Source organism: Portunus trituberculatus, chromosome 32 (assembly GCF_017591435.1).
Source record: "Portunus trituberculatus isolate SZX2019 chromosome 32, ASM1759143v1, whole genome shotgun sequence".
NCBI lineage: Eukaryota > Metazoa > Arthropoda > Malacostraca > Decapoda > Portunidae > Portunus > Portunus trituberculatus.
Window position 1 is genome coordinate 651,662 of NC_059286.1, and position 14,126 is coordinate 665,787.

Consider the following 14,126-nt stretch of genomic DNA (forward strand, 5'->3'; position numbering starts at 1 on the left):
AATAGCAAAACTAAGTTCATACTGCATGTGTGATGGAACTAGATTTATGATATTTTCAATCATTGACCCAACACACTTGGAGAATGAAGGGTCAGTGGTTCTTGCGCACTCATTTGTAATGCAACTTCTAGTGCTGAATCATATGCCTTGGCTCGTTTCCTCTTCATGGCATTCGAAGACAAATGCCTAGGCTGGCCTTCAGCTGCTGACAAAACTGGACTAGATGATGATGGAGTCGTCAGAAGGGATGATGAAGCTGAACTTGTAAGTGACCCAGGGTTGTGTTCTTTACTGAATGTCCTCAAGGCATCAGCAAGATCATTTGCAGTCACCTGTTTGGCTTGTTCAGTGGAATGACTGATCTGGTCTGTTTCAAAACCAGTTTCCTCAAGTCCCTCACATATACTGGCTTCTTCAACTAAATAGATGGATGACTCTTCAGGTGGAAATTCTGGCATGGGTAATGAAGGTTCCTGTTGAAAAAAAAAAATATGTTGTATTACTGATAACAGTACTGTATTTTTGTAAGTTAAGGAAAAAAAGTCAGTATGATAACACAACAGACACAAATGGTAAATCTGCTCACCACACCTAAATTAATCCTGATAATGCAATGTTTATAAACATTTTTCCACCCCAAATCATTTGTTCTCCTATTGAATTCCTAACGAACCTACAGTATGACATGTCCAAATAAGGCTGGTGTCATTAACAAGTACCATAGCTTAAATTTGTGAAAATGTGATCAAGGAAAGATGGACCAAGAAGCATTTGGAAGAGAATAATATAATTAATGATTTAGGAAAGGAAGATCATGTGTAACAAACCTAATATGCTTTTGCTCTGTAATCATAGACATAACACAAGATGGGTTGACAGTGTATTTTGGGATAAGAAAAAGACATGAGAAAATTTAATAAAAGAAATTGAAAATAGAGGGGGAATAACAGGAACATTGCTGGAGTGGATGGAAGATTTTCTAACTGGAAGAACAATGAGGGTGATAATCAGAGGCAGAGTCCTTCATGAAAAACAGCTTCCCTCATAGAGTGATAAGACATTTGAAATGGGCTGAATAAGGAGGCGGTGTGTGCAAAGTCAATACTTAAAGAAAAAATTAGACAAAGTGAGATACAGAGACGGGGCAGCACGAGCATAGGCTCCCCTCCGTAATAAAATACAACTAGGTGAATACTAAATACACAAATAACCATCCTCATTGACATTATGTTCTCTTTAATCCTGTTTTATGAATAAATTAGATCATATGACTTTTGATGATGTGTGCTTCTGCTCGTGTGTGTGTGTGTGTGTGGGTAACCAAAAACAAGTTTTCCTATGATTGCAATAAAACTGAGTAAACCATTGGACCGTTATGTGATTGAAACTTATAAATATTATTATGGCATTACATAATTATTATAGGAAAATCTTATGATAGTACCATTATCACCCCAATCAGAGTTTTGAAGCACACTATAAAATACCTTGTGTGTTGGTCCCGACCAGCATGCCTCTGTTGTGAGCTCCTCACTTGGACCTAGGAATGCAAGGCAGTCGTAATATTCCCATTTTGTAGGTGTCTTGCCTGCTGAGCCACTTGGTGCTGACTGTATCTATTTGTGCTCTCGCAGAAAGTATGCCTTCAGCTTCTTAAATTTAACACGAACTTGATCTGTAATGAGCAATATATTTTTTTAATAAAACAATTAAATCAATTCCATATTCAGTTGTATGTATATGCTGCATTATTCATGACAGCTAGTGTAACTTTTGGTAAAATGTATATTCTTTAAGGATATTGTTTAGTATATTTTCCTTGAATGGAGTTTCATTTGATATGAAATTACTAGACATCATAATTAGCACAGACAATAAATACTAGGTGCCCTGAAATTTTACAGCAATTAGTGCACAGGGGGTGATAAAAACTAAATATTAATAAGTACACATTTTGGAATGTATTTTCCATCACAAATGATTATTAGGTTAGGCTGGATTAGGAATGACAAGTTAGGTTAGGTTAGGATAGTTATGTCATTGGATACATTCCCCAAGATATGTCATCAGTGAGGATTGTTTAAAGAAAGCTTTGTGACGGCTTACTGCCAATTTCACATTACTGTATGTGTATCAGGGTTAGGATAGTTATGTCATTGGATACATTCCCCAAGATATGTCATCAGTGAGGATTGTTTAAAGAAAGCTTTGTGACGGCTTACTGCCAATTTCACATTACTGTATGTGTATCAGGGCTGCCACAACATTGAAATATTCTTGCCTACAAAAAGAATATTTGTTTTTGGCCCAGGGTGGTGCAGGCCCTTGGGTAGCAAAGTGTGCCTCCCTATTGGTCTTGTGATAGTGGCCATCTTAATCTTGATTTTTATCTCATTGCTAGCATTTCAACCTAACTTAGCTAAACTAACCTAACCTAACAAAATTTTACCTAACCTAACTATATCTGCATCCAGCAGCTGGGCACCAGCAATACTGTTCAGTTTTAGGAAAATTTTACATTAATGCCAAGGTGGACTGGAGTAGATACAAGTCAGTTTTACCACTCTAAAATACTCAAAATTCATCTCAGCACTTCTTGTTTAAAAACTTTCTCTTGAGTAGCATGTCCCCAGACCAACACAGTTGTTCCACTATGCCTAAGCTTGTCTAGAAGAATAAATTTGAGGAAATATCAACACTGCTGTATATGGCTTTGCCTCCAAAGTAAATATTTGCCAAAATTAGTAGCAGTTCTGAGGAGGTTAGGTTAGGGTAGGTTAGGTTAAGTTTGGTTGAGATATCTTGATCAAAACATCTAAGGTTTTCATTCACAGCACATCAAAATCTCCTGAATAAATATAGTTTCGTTTGAAAATATAAAACATTTGAACTTTTAAATTTGTGATAGAAAATGCCTGCCCAAACAGTAGTTTTATATGCAATACCTAATTGTGCAATGTACTTAATACGTCTACTCAAGCTGGCTAATCATTATACCTATATCTATATATTTGGCTGCACGGGTACCTAAACGTCTCTTTAAATGATATACATTACAGAAATACTGTGAAGGAGCCTTACCTGCAGTCAAAGTGGTCATCGCAGGGTATTGAGCCTTGATTTCCTGGGCTATCTCACCAAACACTTTCAATCTGAGTTTATGCTTGGGATAGTCCACATTTTGTGGGTCCCAGAGGAATCTGTGCCCTTCTACCAGTTCGCACAAATATCTGATAACACTCCTGGGCCACAATAACTCGTTCTCCATAATTTTAAACACTTGTCAACACACGAGGAGAGCAAGCAGCAAATCGTCGTCCAGTCGTGAGTTCCCACGTAGCGTCAGCAAGTTCACCATCCAAACGGAACCTTGAAACCCGGGAACTTGCTGAGCCGGATCACAGTTTAGCCAAAGCTTGTTCCCGGATCATGGGTAAACATTCCTCGTGTGAACCGCGCTTAAGACGCGCTCCTAAGATTTCATCCTAAAAGTAAACATGGCCGCTCTAGGGGACCGCACCGCCACCACCTGCGACAGAGACGGTCGTTTCGTGAGAGGAAGGACCTCCTGAATAAGCTAGATGACTGTGAGCTGGTGAAGAGGTATTGGCAGGATCCTGCTGGTATCATTTTTGTGACAAATTTGGTGCGGGAAAGGCTGAAGAGACCAACTGCAAAGAACAAGGCCTCTCTGTGAAGGCAGTGAGTGAGGAGGTGCAGAAGAGGGTTGGGGAGATGGAGAGGGAGGGTGTAGTAGTTTTGCACGTAGGTGGGAACGATGTCAGAGCAGGTGGGTCGGAGGAGTTAGTGGCAAGATTTCGGGAAATGTTAGGCAAGATAAGGGAGAGTGGTAGGAGGTGTGTAGTGTCAGGAATCTTGCCTCGTGTGTATGTTAGCAGGGAATGGTTGTCTAGAGCCATTGGTGTGAATGATTGGGTAAAAGGGATGTGTAAGGATGTGGGTGTCAGCTTTGTGGATGTATGGGATAGGTTCTATGGGCGAAGGGATTTGTATGCTAGGGATGGTGTGCATCTGAGTAGGAAGGGTGTGGATGTGCTGAGTGGATGTCTGGAGGGGGGAGTTGGGATGGAGTGTAGGGGGTGAGGTAGTAAATGTATTCCAGAAGAAAGATGCTAGACATAAATTAGATAGGATAAACAGAGATAGTGAAAAGATTAGGAAAGATTTCCAGGTGCAAATAGGAGAGAATAAGATTAGGATTCCAAATAAGGAGACAGCATCTAGGAAGGTAGCTGGACTTAAATGTTTTTATGTAAATGCCAGGAGTCTTAGGAACAAGAAGGACGAGTTATCTAGTTATATAGTTGAGGAGGACTTAGATGTTGTATGTGTCACAGAGGCATGGGTAAATGAGGAAAAGTTTAAGGAAAATAGGAAAGAATATGAAGTAGATGGATACATTATGTATTTACACCAGAGAATTGGTAGGATAGGTGGAGGAGTAGTTATTTATGTAAAAAATCCTTCATTTCCAGTCAGGATAATGGTATTAAGGTAGATAACAGAGTAGAGTCCTTATGGCTGGATGTTAGAGTAAACAAAAGTAAGGTTATTAGAGTAGGAGCTTTTATAGACCACCTAACCAGTCAGCAGAGGTAGACAACCTTATGGTAGATGAGATAAATAGGGGTGTACTAGTCAGACAATTATCTTAGGGATTTTAATCTTAAGTCAGTAAACTGGGAGAGGATGGTAGGAGATGCTAGTGAAAATAAGTTTATGGAAAGTTTTCAGGATAACTATTTAGTGCAGATGGTAGATAAACCTACTAGGGGGAGGAAGGTTTTAGACATAGTACTAACAAATATTGAGCATTGTTTAAAGGAAGTTGAGGTAGGAGAGACTTTAGCAAACAGTGACCATCATATAATTAGATTTATCATTAATTCCAGTAGGGATAATATAGTGAATAAGACTAGAGTCCCAAACTATCAGAAAGGCAATTATGGTAGGTTACGTCAGTTATTAGGAGAGGTAAACTGGGAAGATAGTTTTGGAAATAAAACTGCACAGGAGATGTGGGATATTTTTAAGTTTGTAGTAAAGGGTATAGTAATGCAGTGTATCCCTTACAAAGATATAAGGCAGAGAAACAGGAAGCCATTATGGTGGACTCATGAGATAGGTAGCCAGATCAGAGACAAGAAGAGGGCATACAGAGAGCTGCAGAAAAGTGGGGAAGATGTAGATTTGATTAGGTACAGACAGGTCAGAGATGATTTGAGTAAGGTTATAAAAAAAGTAAAAGGCAGGCAGAGATAAAACTAGCTAGAGCTGGGAGTAAAGATCCCAAAAAATTATATAGTTATTACAAGGTCAGTGATAAAAGAAATAAGGATAGGATTGGACCACTCAGAAAAGATGGTGTAGTAGTGGATCAAAATGAAGACATAGTAGAATTATTGAATGAACAATTTTCTTCAGTATTTACTAGGAAAGAATAGGAAATCCTGTTACAAACAGTGCGACGAGTAGTTTAAGAGCTTTAGAAAATATTGATATAAAACCGGGAATTATTAGGAAATTTATTCTTGAACTAGACGATAGGAAAGCTAGTGGTCCTGATGAGCTACATGCCAGAGTACTTAGGGAGGGTGTAGACAGTATTTCTGAAGCACTTAAGTTAATCTTTGAAAGATCACTTAGGTTTGCTGAGATACCTCAGGACTGGAAGTTAGCTAATGTTACTCCAATATTTAAAAAGGTAGGAAGGATGATGCGAATAATTATAGACCGATCAGTTTAACTAGTATAGTATGTAAGATACTAGAGAAAATCATTAAGGGTAGTATTTGGGAGCATTTAAATGAGAATAGATTAATTAGAGATACCCAACATGGCTTTAGATCAGGGAGGTCCTGTCTTACAAATTTGCTCGATATCTTAGAATATATTACCAAGGAGTTAGATGATGGAAATAGCATAGATGTTATATATCTAGATTTTAGCAAGGCGTTTGATAAGGTACCGCATAGGAGGCTAGTGTACAAATTGAGACTACATGGGATAGGGGTAGGTTAGTTGATTGGATTAGTGAATGGCTTTCTGATAGGAAACAGAGAGTAGTATTAAATGGGGCAATGTCTGAGTGGAAGGAAGTGGTTAGTGGGGTACCCCAAGGATCAGTGCTAGGACCTCTTCTTTTCTTGGTGTACATTAACGATTTAGATATAGGAATTAGTAGCAAAGTATCAAAGTTTGCAGATGATACTAAGATAGCATGTGCAGTACAGGGTGAAAAGGACAATTACAGAATACAACGAGACCTGGACAGGCTGATAGCATGGGCAGACAGGTGGCAGATGGAGTTTAATTCTAAAAGTGTCAGGTTATGCATTTAGGTAAAGACAACACAAACTTTAACTATGAGATGGAGGGATGTTGGCTAGAGGCAGTAGAGGAAGGAAAGGATTTAGGAGTAGTGATAGACAGGACTATGAAATTTTCAAAGCAATGTTTAGAAGCAAGAAATAGGGCAAATAGGATCCTGGGTTTTATAAATAGAAATGTTAGTTATAAAAGTAAGGAAGTGGTGCGTAACTTATATAATTCCTATGTTAGGCCCCATTTAGAGTATTGCATACAGGCCTGGTCACCCCACTATAGGCAGGATATCAACATGTTAGAAGCAGTTCAGAGAAGAGCAACTAGGATGATACCAGCTTTGAAGTGCCTGGAGTATAGAGATAGATTAAAGGAATTAAACATGTTTTCACTTGAGAGGAGATGTATAAGAGGGGATATGATAGAGTTATTTAAAATGTTCTCAGATACAAACTACATAGATGTGAGATCTTTCTTTACCTTAGAGGAGGGAAGTAGGACTAGAAATCATGGCAGGAAGATTAGAAAGCAAGGCTGCAGGTTAGATATAAGAAAATATTTCTTTAGTCATAAGGTGGTAGACTTTTGGAATGCATTGCCAGAGACGGTTGTAAATAGCACTAGTTTGACAATGTTTAAAAACAGATTAGATAAGCACTTAAATTTATTAGATTTATAATTATGTATAGCGCTGCATGATAGTTTTTATAACCATCAGCAGGATCATCAGTGATACAGTGATACAATGCCATCCTCTCTTAATTCATAAGATTTTTAGTCACCCAACTGGAAACTCAGTGGAGGAAGGAGGAGTTTCTGCAGATTGCTGGCTTCCCTGAAGTGATCGGTGGCATTGATGGAACGCACGTAATGATTGTGGCTCCTAGAGAGTAAAAGGTAGAGTTTGTCAAGAGGAAGAGATACTACATCATCAACGTGCAGTTTGTGTTTGATGCTTGATACCACATTATTGATGTGGTTGCAAAGTGGCCGGGATCGGTTCACGATGCAAGAATACTTGTTCAAAGTGGACTCTGCACGATATTTGACAACGGCATCGTCCCAGCTGGGTGTCACTTACAGGGAGATATTGACTATCCCAGCAAGAAGTGGCTATTGACTCCATACCTCAGACCACAGCCTGGAGCACAGTCTTCTTATAACAGGTAAGCTACTGAGTAGTAAATTTTAGATAAAAAGTTATCTAATTAATTATCCCACATCACACAAAACTAATTATTTACCTCCCATAGTTACACTTTTTCATATAAACTAATATAAAGTGCTAAATTAATGAATTAGGTATTTTTGAAATATTATTGCAGTTTCACACTATCTTGACCCTCCCCCCAACCTTACTGGATTTCTCCATAAGATGAAGTAACCTAACCTAACATTTTGTAACCTCCTCATTGGGTTGACATCATCCCCCATTAAGGAGTAACTTAACATTTTTGAAACGACCAGAACAACTGATAAGGTAAAGTAATTTAACATTGTGTAACCTCCTACCTGGGGAGCTTTGCCCCCTCTGGATCCCCCAAAAAGTATACGTATCATTAATATCTGATAAGGTAAAATAGGGCTAGAAATGCTCCATAAAGTAAAATGTAGACCCTGCAGAGGGCTATAATTATGTAAAGTGTGTTGGTTGAATCACCAATACAACAAGTAAATTTCATGAAAATTTCCAAATATTTAAGAGTTTCTTCTTTTTTATTCTAAGTTTTCATATGAATATATTAACCTAACCAATGTTATACTAGAGATTTTTTTTTATGTTTCATAATGCTTAAGCTATCATGTCACAAATCATTATCATACAATGAATCTTAACTTAACCTTATACATGACATAACCTAAATGTTTGCAGAAATTAAATTAATGCATCATACCAATTTCAAGTACTGCATTGTAAGATTGAAATCTATATTAATTTCAGGGCCCACAAGAAAACCTGCAGCGTTGTTGAGAGGCATCGGGCAGCTGAAGCGACATTTTCACATGCTACACAGTGAGATCCGAGTTGGTCCTCCATCCAAGGTCTGCCAAATTGTAGAGGTTTGTGCACTGCTGCACAACATCTGCAAAGCAAGAAACATCATTCTTCCTGAGGAAGAAGAACATCTTGCTGCAGCCGAGGATGGAGGCAACGAGGAGCGACTCCTAGCACAGAAAGTTCAAAGTCGCCATGAAGTAATCCTTTACAGGGATGAATTTGTTGTGCTTCACTTCAAGTAAGTAACACAACCCATAATGCTGATTATAGTAGCATTCTTCAGTTTTTTCTCCTCTGTCACTTTGTTATTTATATTTATATGTCTTGTTTTGTTGTGTGTGCACAGTTATGTTGGTGATTTCATCTTCCTTGCCTCACTCTCTGCCAGTCACTCACTATTTAAAAGATAGAGTTCTTCACAGATACCACAGTATCACTGTTCAACCTTACAATATTTAAATGGGTTATGATGAATGTGTATCTCAGCAACATCTAAAAAAATAATTAACACACTTTCACAACTAACTTAAATGATTCTTTCTTAATTATTTTTTCACTGATTTTTATGAGTGTGGCATTGACTACAATATCAATTGTTCTGTAGTTTTATATATATATATATATATATATATATATATATATATATATATATATATATATATATATATATATATATATATATATATATATATATATATATATATATATATATATATATATATATATATATATATATATATATATATATATATATATATATATATATATATATATATATATATATATATATATATATATATATATATATATATATATATATATATATATATATATATATATATATATATATATATATATATATATATATATATATATATATATATATATATATATATATATATATGTGATACAACATCAAGCAGTAAATCAATGTCTTTCTTTTACAGCATTGATGAGTGATGAGACACCAGTGTCATGACTGCTGAGATTGGTGTTATTCTCATGTAAGTAGTTTTTTTTTTTTTTTTTTTTTTTTCTCTCTCTCTCCCATACCTGAAGTAAGTAGATTAACTGCAGTTAATTTTGTGTTAACACTAATATTTGGTTGAGTGGTTACAAACAAAAACAAATAGTACATTATTTATATCTTTATTACTATTTTTTATTTGTTTGTTTCTGGTACTCTAGTTTTTGTGTGTAGTACATGTACTTAGCCTGTTCTGCTTCTTGCTTCCTTTCCTGAGCCATTATAGATTCTTCAAGGAGTGCAAGCTCAAGCTTCCTTTTCTTCTGCAGGTGGATGATCTCCTCCTCATCCACAAACACCAGTGATGTACCAGGCAAGTCTGGCCCTTTTGGTGCTGGAAGTGGTGTGGCAGGTGCCTCCTCCTCAACACCCACTGCCTCGGTCACCACTTCTCTCTGTTGGGCTGCCTCTGCCACTTCCCCAGCATCATCTGCTGCCTGCACACTGCTGGCATCATTAGTTCTAACTTCAGAAACTAAGCTGATAATGTTTTTGGTTTTATTGCTAAGGACAAAAGTAACAGAAACCAGTAAATCTAGCTAAGGGTACAATGTGTTTGACTTAAATCCTATTCTGTTTGAAGGAAGCCCATGTTTAAGAAACTGTAAATCCCTAAGACTCGTTATCATTAACACATTTACCCACTACAACACCATACTTATGAGGGGGGAGAAGGGATAGGAATTAAGTTTACTTTTAGTTTTTTTTCTTTTCTTATTACTGTTTTAGCTGTTTGGTTAAAGAATAAAAAAAAAAATGAAATTTTCTCAACACTAGATAACAAATTTACCATTGTGTTTAACTCTAAGTTGTAAACTAAATGGGAACGAGTATTTTGGATTGCAGACATTTGAGACAACATTATGGCCTAATATTGCTATATCTACAAGTGGCTTATCCTTTGTTAAGGAAGGTGCATTCAATGATGCTTGCCTTATTGGTACACCCATGAATAGAGACATTCTTAGGGTCCAAAATCTCAAAGTTTAACTCATTGTGCTGGGAGAGAGGAGGGTTGGCAGGAGGTCCACCATCTGGAAAGAATAATATAATCTTATTGCTAATGAATTGCAAATACAAATAAATAATTTATAAAGAACATGTTTTCACATAACATACGTAACTCAGATGTGTGGTTGGAGTAATATTAATTGTCAGAGGTAGACACTGCATCATAATTAGTGTGTGCAATAAATGCATCCACTCCACAAAAAATAAAAAATAAAAAATGCAGGAAATGGCTGGCACTTTAATATATTAATCACTATTACAAAACTTTCAATGTTATTGCTTCCAAACTTAAAACAGGAACAGTTTACTGAAGTTTATTCCTTAAAGTGGTTAGGTTCCATGATCTAAATCTCAAGTGACCTTAACAGTAGACCAGCTGAAACTTAGTATTTACTCAAATTACTAGTAAGCTTCCTTGCAAAAAATAAATAACCATATATAAATACTTTTCTTTAAGTGAAATTGCCTTACCTATTCAGTGCTTAAAAGGAATAATAAGATTGTTGAAAACTAACTAGATAAATATGTTTTTATTTAGAATATAATTTTTACGTATTTCCACCCGTTTCTTGCGAAATTCCTCAAAAAACATTACATAACGTCTGCTCATGTTAGCGGGTAGCGGTGTAAGTGCCTAAAGACGGTTACTTAACAAAGCATCCTGCTAGGAAAGATTCTTAGCGCTTAAGTCTCGTAGGTTAAGTACTTTTCCTAACTAAGACGGCATCTTTGTGGAGTTTTATAAGTACGGCCCCTGGTCCTTTATTTTTCCATTTTATTAAACAAGTAGCCACAACACACGAAACCATGCCAAAAATGTGAACAACACCACCACACACAAGCGATAAAACATTGTGCTTGAACAAAGGGGCGGGGCTTATAAGGCTTGATGAAGGGGCGGAGCTTCTCGTGACGCCAGCCAATCACCGTCCAGGATGAGTTATCGTGAACATTTCTATTTATATATTTTATTCAATAACAATTGCTTCATACGATATATAACAAAAAATCGACAACTTATTTTATTTTATTGTATTAGTTTATAACATCAAAAACATCCAAGAGCTCGTAATAAAAAAGCTTATTTCAGATTTTGGTTCTTCACGTTCTATGAGAGTGACGCTACCTCTCCTATACACTCAACCCTCGATTTGCCGGACTAAAAGGGGGGAAGGCTTGTCCGGGAATGGCAAATGTCCGGCAATGGAAAATGTCCGGGGGTCTACCCCCTTGCCGGACTTTACCCTATACAGGTTGAACCCCGCTTTAACGGCACGCGATTTACCGGAATCCCGTGTTTAACGGCAAAAATTTCCGGTGGGAACATAGTGTTGTCTTTAACGGCATTTCGGCACCTGCACCAGCTGTAGCAGGAAGTTGGAAAATAAATCAGACGTTTTTTGTTCAGAAAAACAAAACTGAGGGAGAAGAAAGAGACTGCACCAGATGTGGAAGACAAGAGAAAGAAAAATAAAAGAAAGGCAGGATCAGGAAGAATAGAAGTAACAGGAGGTGCCGAGGCAAAGGCAAAACCTCCGACGACCATCATCATCATCATCATCATCATCTCACCACGTGGGGCCGTAACACATGCCAATGCCGCCGACACACATCTGTACTGTTTGTTTTATTAGCATTTACCTTACTGTAGATATATTGATGGTAGATATCTGATCCCGTGTGGTCTAGTGGCGGCTTCAGTAGTTTCGTCTACTCAGAATCAGACACGACTTCCATACTCGAGTCATGTGACCTGAGATGTTCACCACTAGGGCCTGGTTGAGGAGAGGTGGTAGTGGTGGTGGTGGCAGTGGTGGTAGTGGCGGTGGCAGTGTTGGCAGTGGTGGTAGTGGCGGTGGCAGTGGCGGTGGCAGTGGTGTCAGGCTTGCTCACTTTGAAGAACTCTTTATCAAAGTCTGTCTGCCAGACTCGTGTTGCATACGAATGATTTTAGATCAAGCAGGCGAAGTTGATCATAGTGAATCTGGATGTCTTGCCGAGAGCAATCTTCAACAAACTTAAGTAAGACATCAGCACATTCACGAACGACGCTCATCTTTACTGTAGGTTTCACCTCACCTGAGTCACTATCCTCACTGTCGCTCTCCTCACCCGTCACAGCCGCTACTATTTGTTCAGTGTTGAGAATTTCATTTCCTTGTGTTTGATCATTTTCTTCCAACCACTCATCCACATCATCCACTGTTACTTCCTCTTCCCCAGACTGCCCAGCCTGAGTGTTTCTTGGTAAGGCCCGCCACATCATACCAGTTTCATCAACATTATATATTTGTGACATGGATAAATCTTCATCATTAATAAGTTTCATCAACTCATCACGGAAAGGTTCAATCATTTCAGCATCGGCACTTTCAGCCTCACCTGTCACAGCCAGATTGCGGATGCCATGGCGCCTGCGGAAGCGCCAGAGCCACCCATCACTGGCCTTGAACTCAATACCCATGTGGGCAGCAAGCTTAGCAGCACTAGCGGCCAACTCCACTCCCCTCACTTCCACCCCACATGCACGCTCCTGGGTATACCACTTGTACACTGCCAAATCAAGTTCAACACATTTCGGGTCTTTCATATGCTTTCTAGTTGCATCACCCTTTCCCAACACAGCAAATTTAACTGCATAATTTTCTAACTTTCCTCTAGCTTTTTTTATGTCCGAAACTGTCTGTCTTGGTTACTTTCTTTGGTGGGTTTTTGGGTGGCATCGTTGTGAAGAAGTGTATCCACGACAAGCACGTAAGCACAACACTCGTGTGACGCGGCAGACTTGTTTACAGTCCAGTACTAGACGTGTATGTCCGCCCGCGCTGCCATCTATAGTGCCCGATTTGCGAACTTTGTCTGGCGCGGTAGTTTGAAATCGACTTGTCCCGGACTTTTTTTTTTTTTTTTTTTTTCCCACAGACTCTTGTCCGGCAAATCCGAAATCCGGCAAATGGAGGTCCGGCAAATCGAGGGTTGAGTGTACTTACCTTCAGAGTTGCCACTCCTTGTTTTTTCCTACTAGATCTAGTATCTTTATCTTCGACCTTGTAGTCTTGTAGTTTTTTCCTAAAAATCCAACAAATCTTGTAGTTTTCATTCAAAGGAAAAAATGCGATAATGTTTCATGTTTTTTGCTTACTAATTACGTCTACCTAAGTATACCCTTATATGAATCTCATACTCCTCGTTTCTTCTAATGAAGAACAGTGAGACGCGTCTCGTTTGCGTTCAGTAGCCAGTACAGGAGTCCATCGTAGCAAGTACCGGGCGAGAGCTGAACTGGGTTCTTATTCCAACTTCCCTCAGTTTGGTGAAGATCGTGGTCTTAAACAGGCATAGTGATAAGTGACAACAATGAGTGAGTCTCCTACAGCAAGCTCCAGTGGAGATAAAACTCCGCCGAAAAAGAAACAGAAGTTGTGGTACAGCCAGTCATTTAATCAGGACTGGTTAACTGACCCTGAATTAAAAAAAAAGACTGGATCAAGCCAGACCCCAAAGATAAGAATGTTGTTCATTGTGTAGTCTGTGAATCCAAGCTAAAGGATCCTAACAAAGCTGGTTTGTTAAGCCACAAAGTTACCTCAAAGCATATAAAAACTATGAATCAAAGAAAAGTGTGTGAATATTCAGCATTTCTTAAAGAAATCAGTGGAAGACCCGAAAGATAAAGTTAACAATGCAGAATTATTGTTGTGTGGATATATGGCAGAACATGGAATAGCATTTTCCCAGGCAGAC

The 14,126-nt window shown here is 38.1% G+C and overlaps 1 protein-coding gene and 2 long non-coding RNA genes across 7 annotated transcripts in view; 1 reads left to right on the top strand and 2 right to left on the bottom strand.

The window, feature by feature from the left end:
• Positions 1–94: 94 nt before the first annotated feature.
• Positions 95–3,758, bottom strand: LOC123511861. The gene is made up of 3 exons (XR_006676967.1): positions 3,082–3,758; positions 1,488–1,675; positions 95–473 (listed from the first exon to the last, which is right to left on the bottom strand). It is a non-coding gene; the product is annotated as an uncharacterized LOC123511861 (long non-coding RNA).
• Positions 3,759–7,062: 3,304 nt separating this feature from the next.
• Positions 7,063–9,919, top strand: LOC123511790. 2 transcript variants are annotated; one of them, XR_006676958.1, is made up of 4 exons: positions 7,063–7,511; positions 8,288–8,582; positions 9,292–9,348; positions 9,641–9,919. It is a non-coding gene; the product is annotated as an uncharacterized LOC123511790 (long non-coding RNA). The 2 variants fall into 2 exon arrangements; XR_006676957.1 differs by lacking the exon at positions 7,063–7,511 and having other exon boundaries at positions 8,154–8,582.
• A 181-nt stretch (positions 9,920–10,100) lies between these two features.
• Positions 10,101–14,126, bottom strand: part of LOC123511788 (ciliogenesis and planar polarity effector 2-like) — a 63,636-nt gene continuing 59,610 nt past the window's right edge. For all 4 annotated transcript variants that reach the window (XM_045267786.1, XM_045267784.1, XM_045267785.1 and 1 more), the window contains one exon: positions 10,101–10,405. The gene's annotated coding sequence lies outside the window, so the exon portion shown is untranslated. The remainder of the gene's footprint in view (positions 10,406–14,126) is intronic.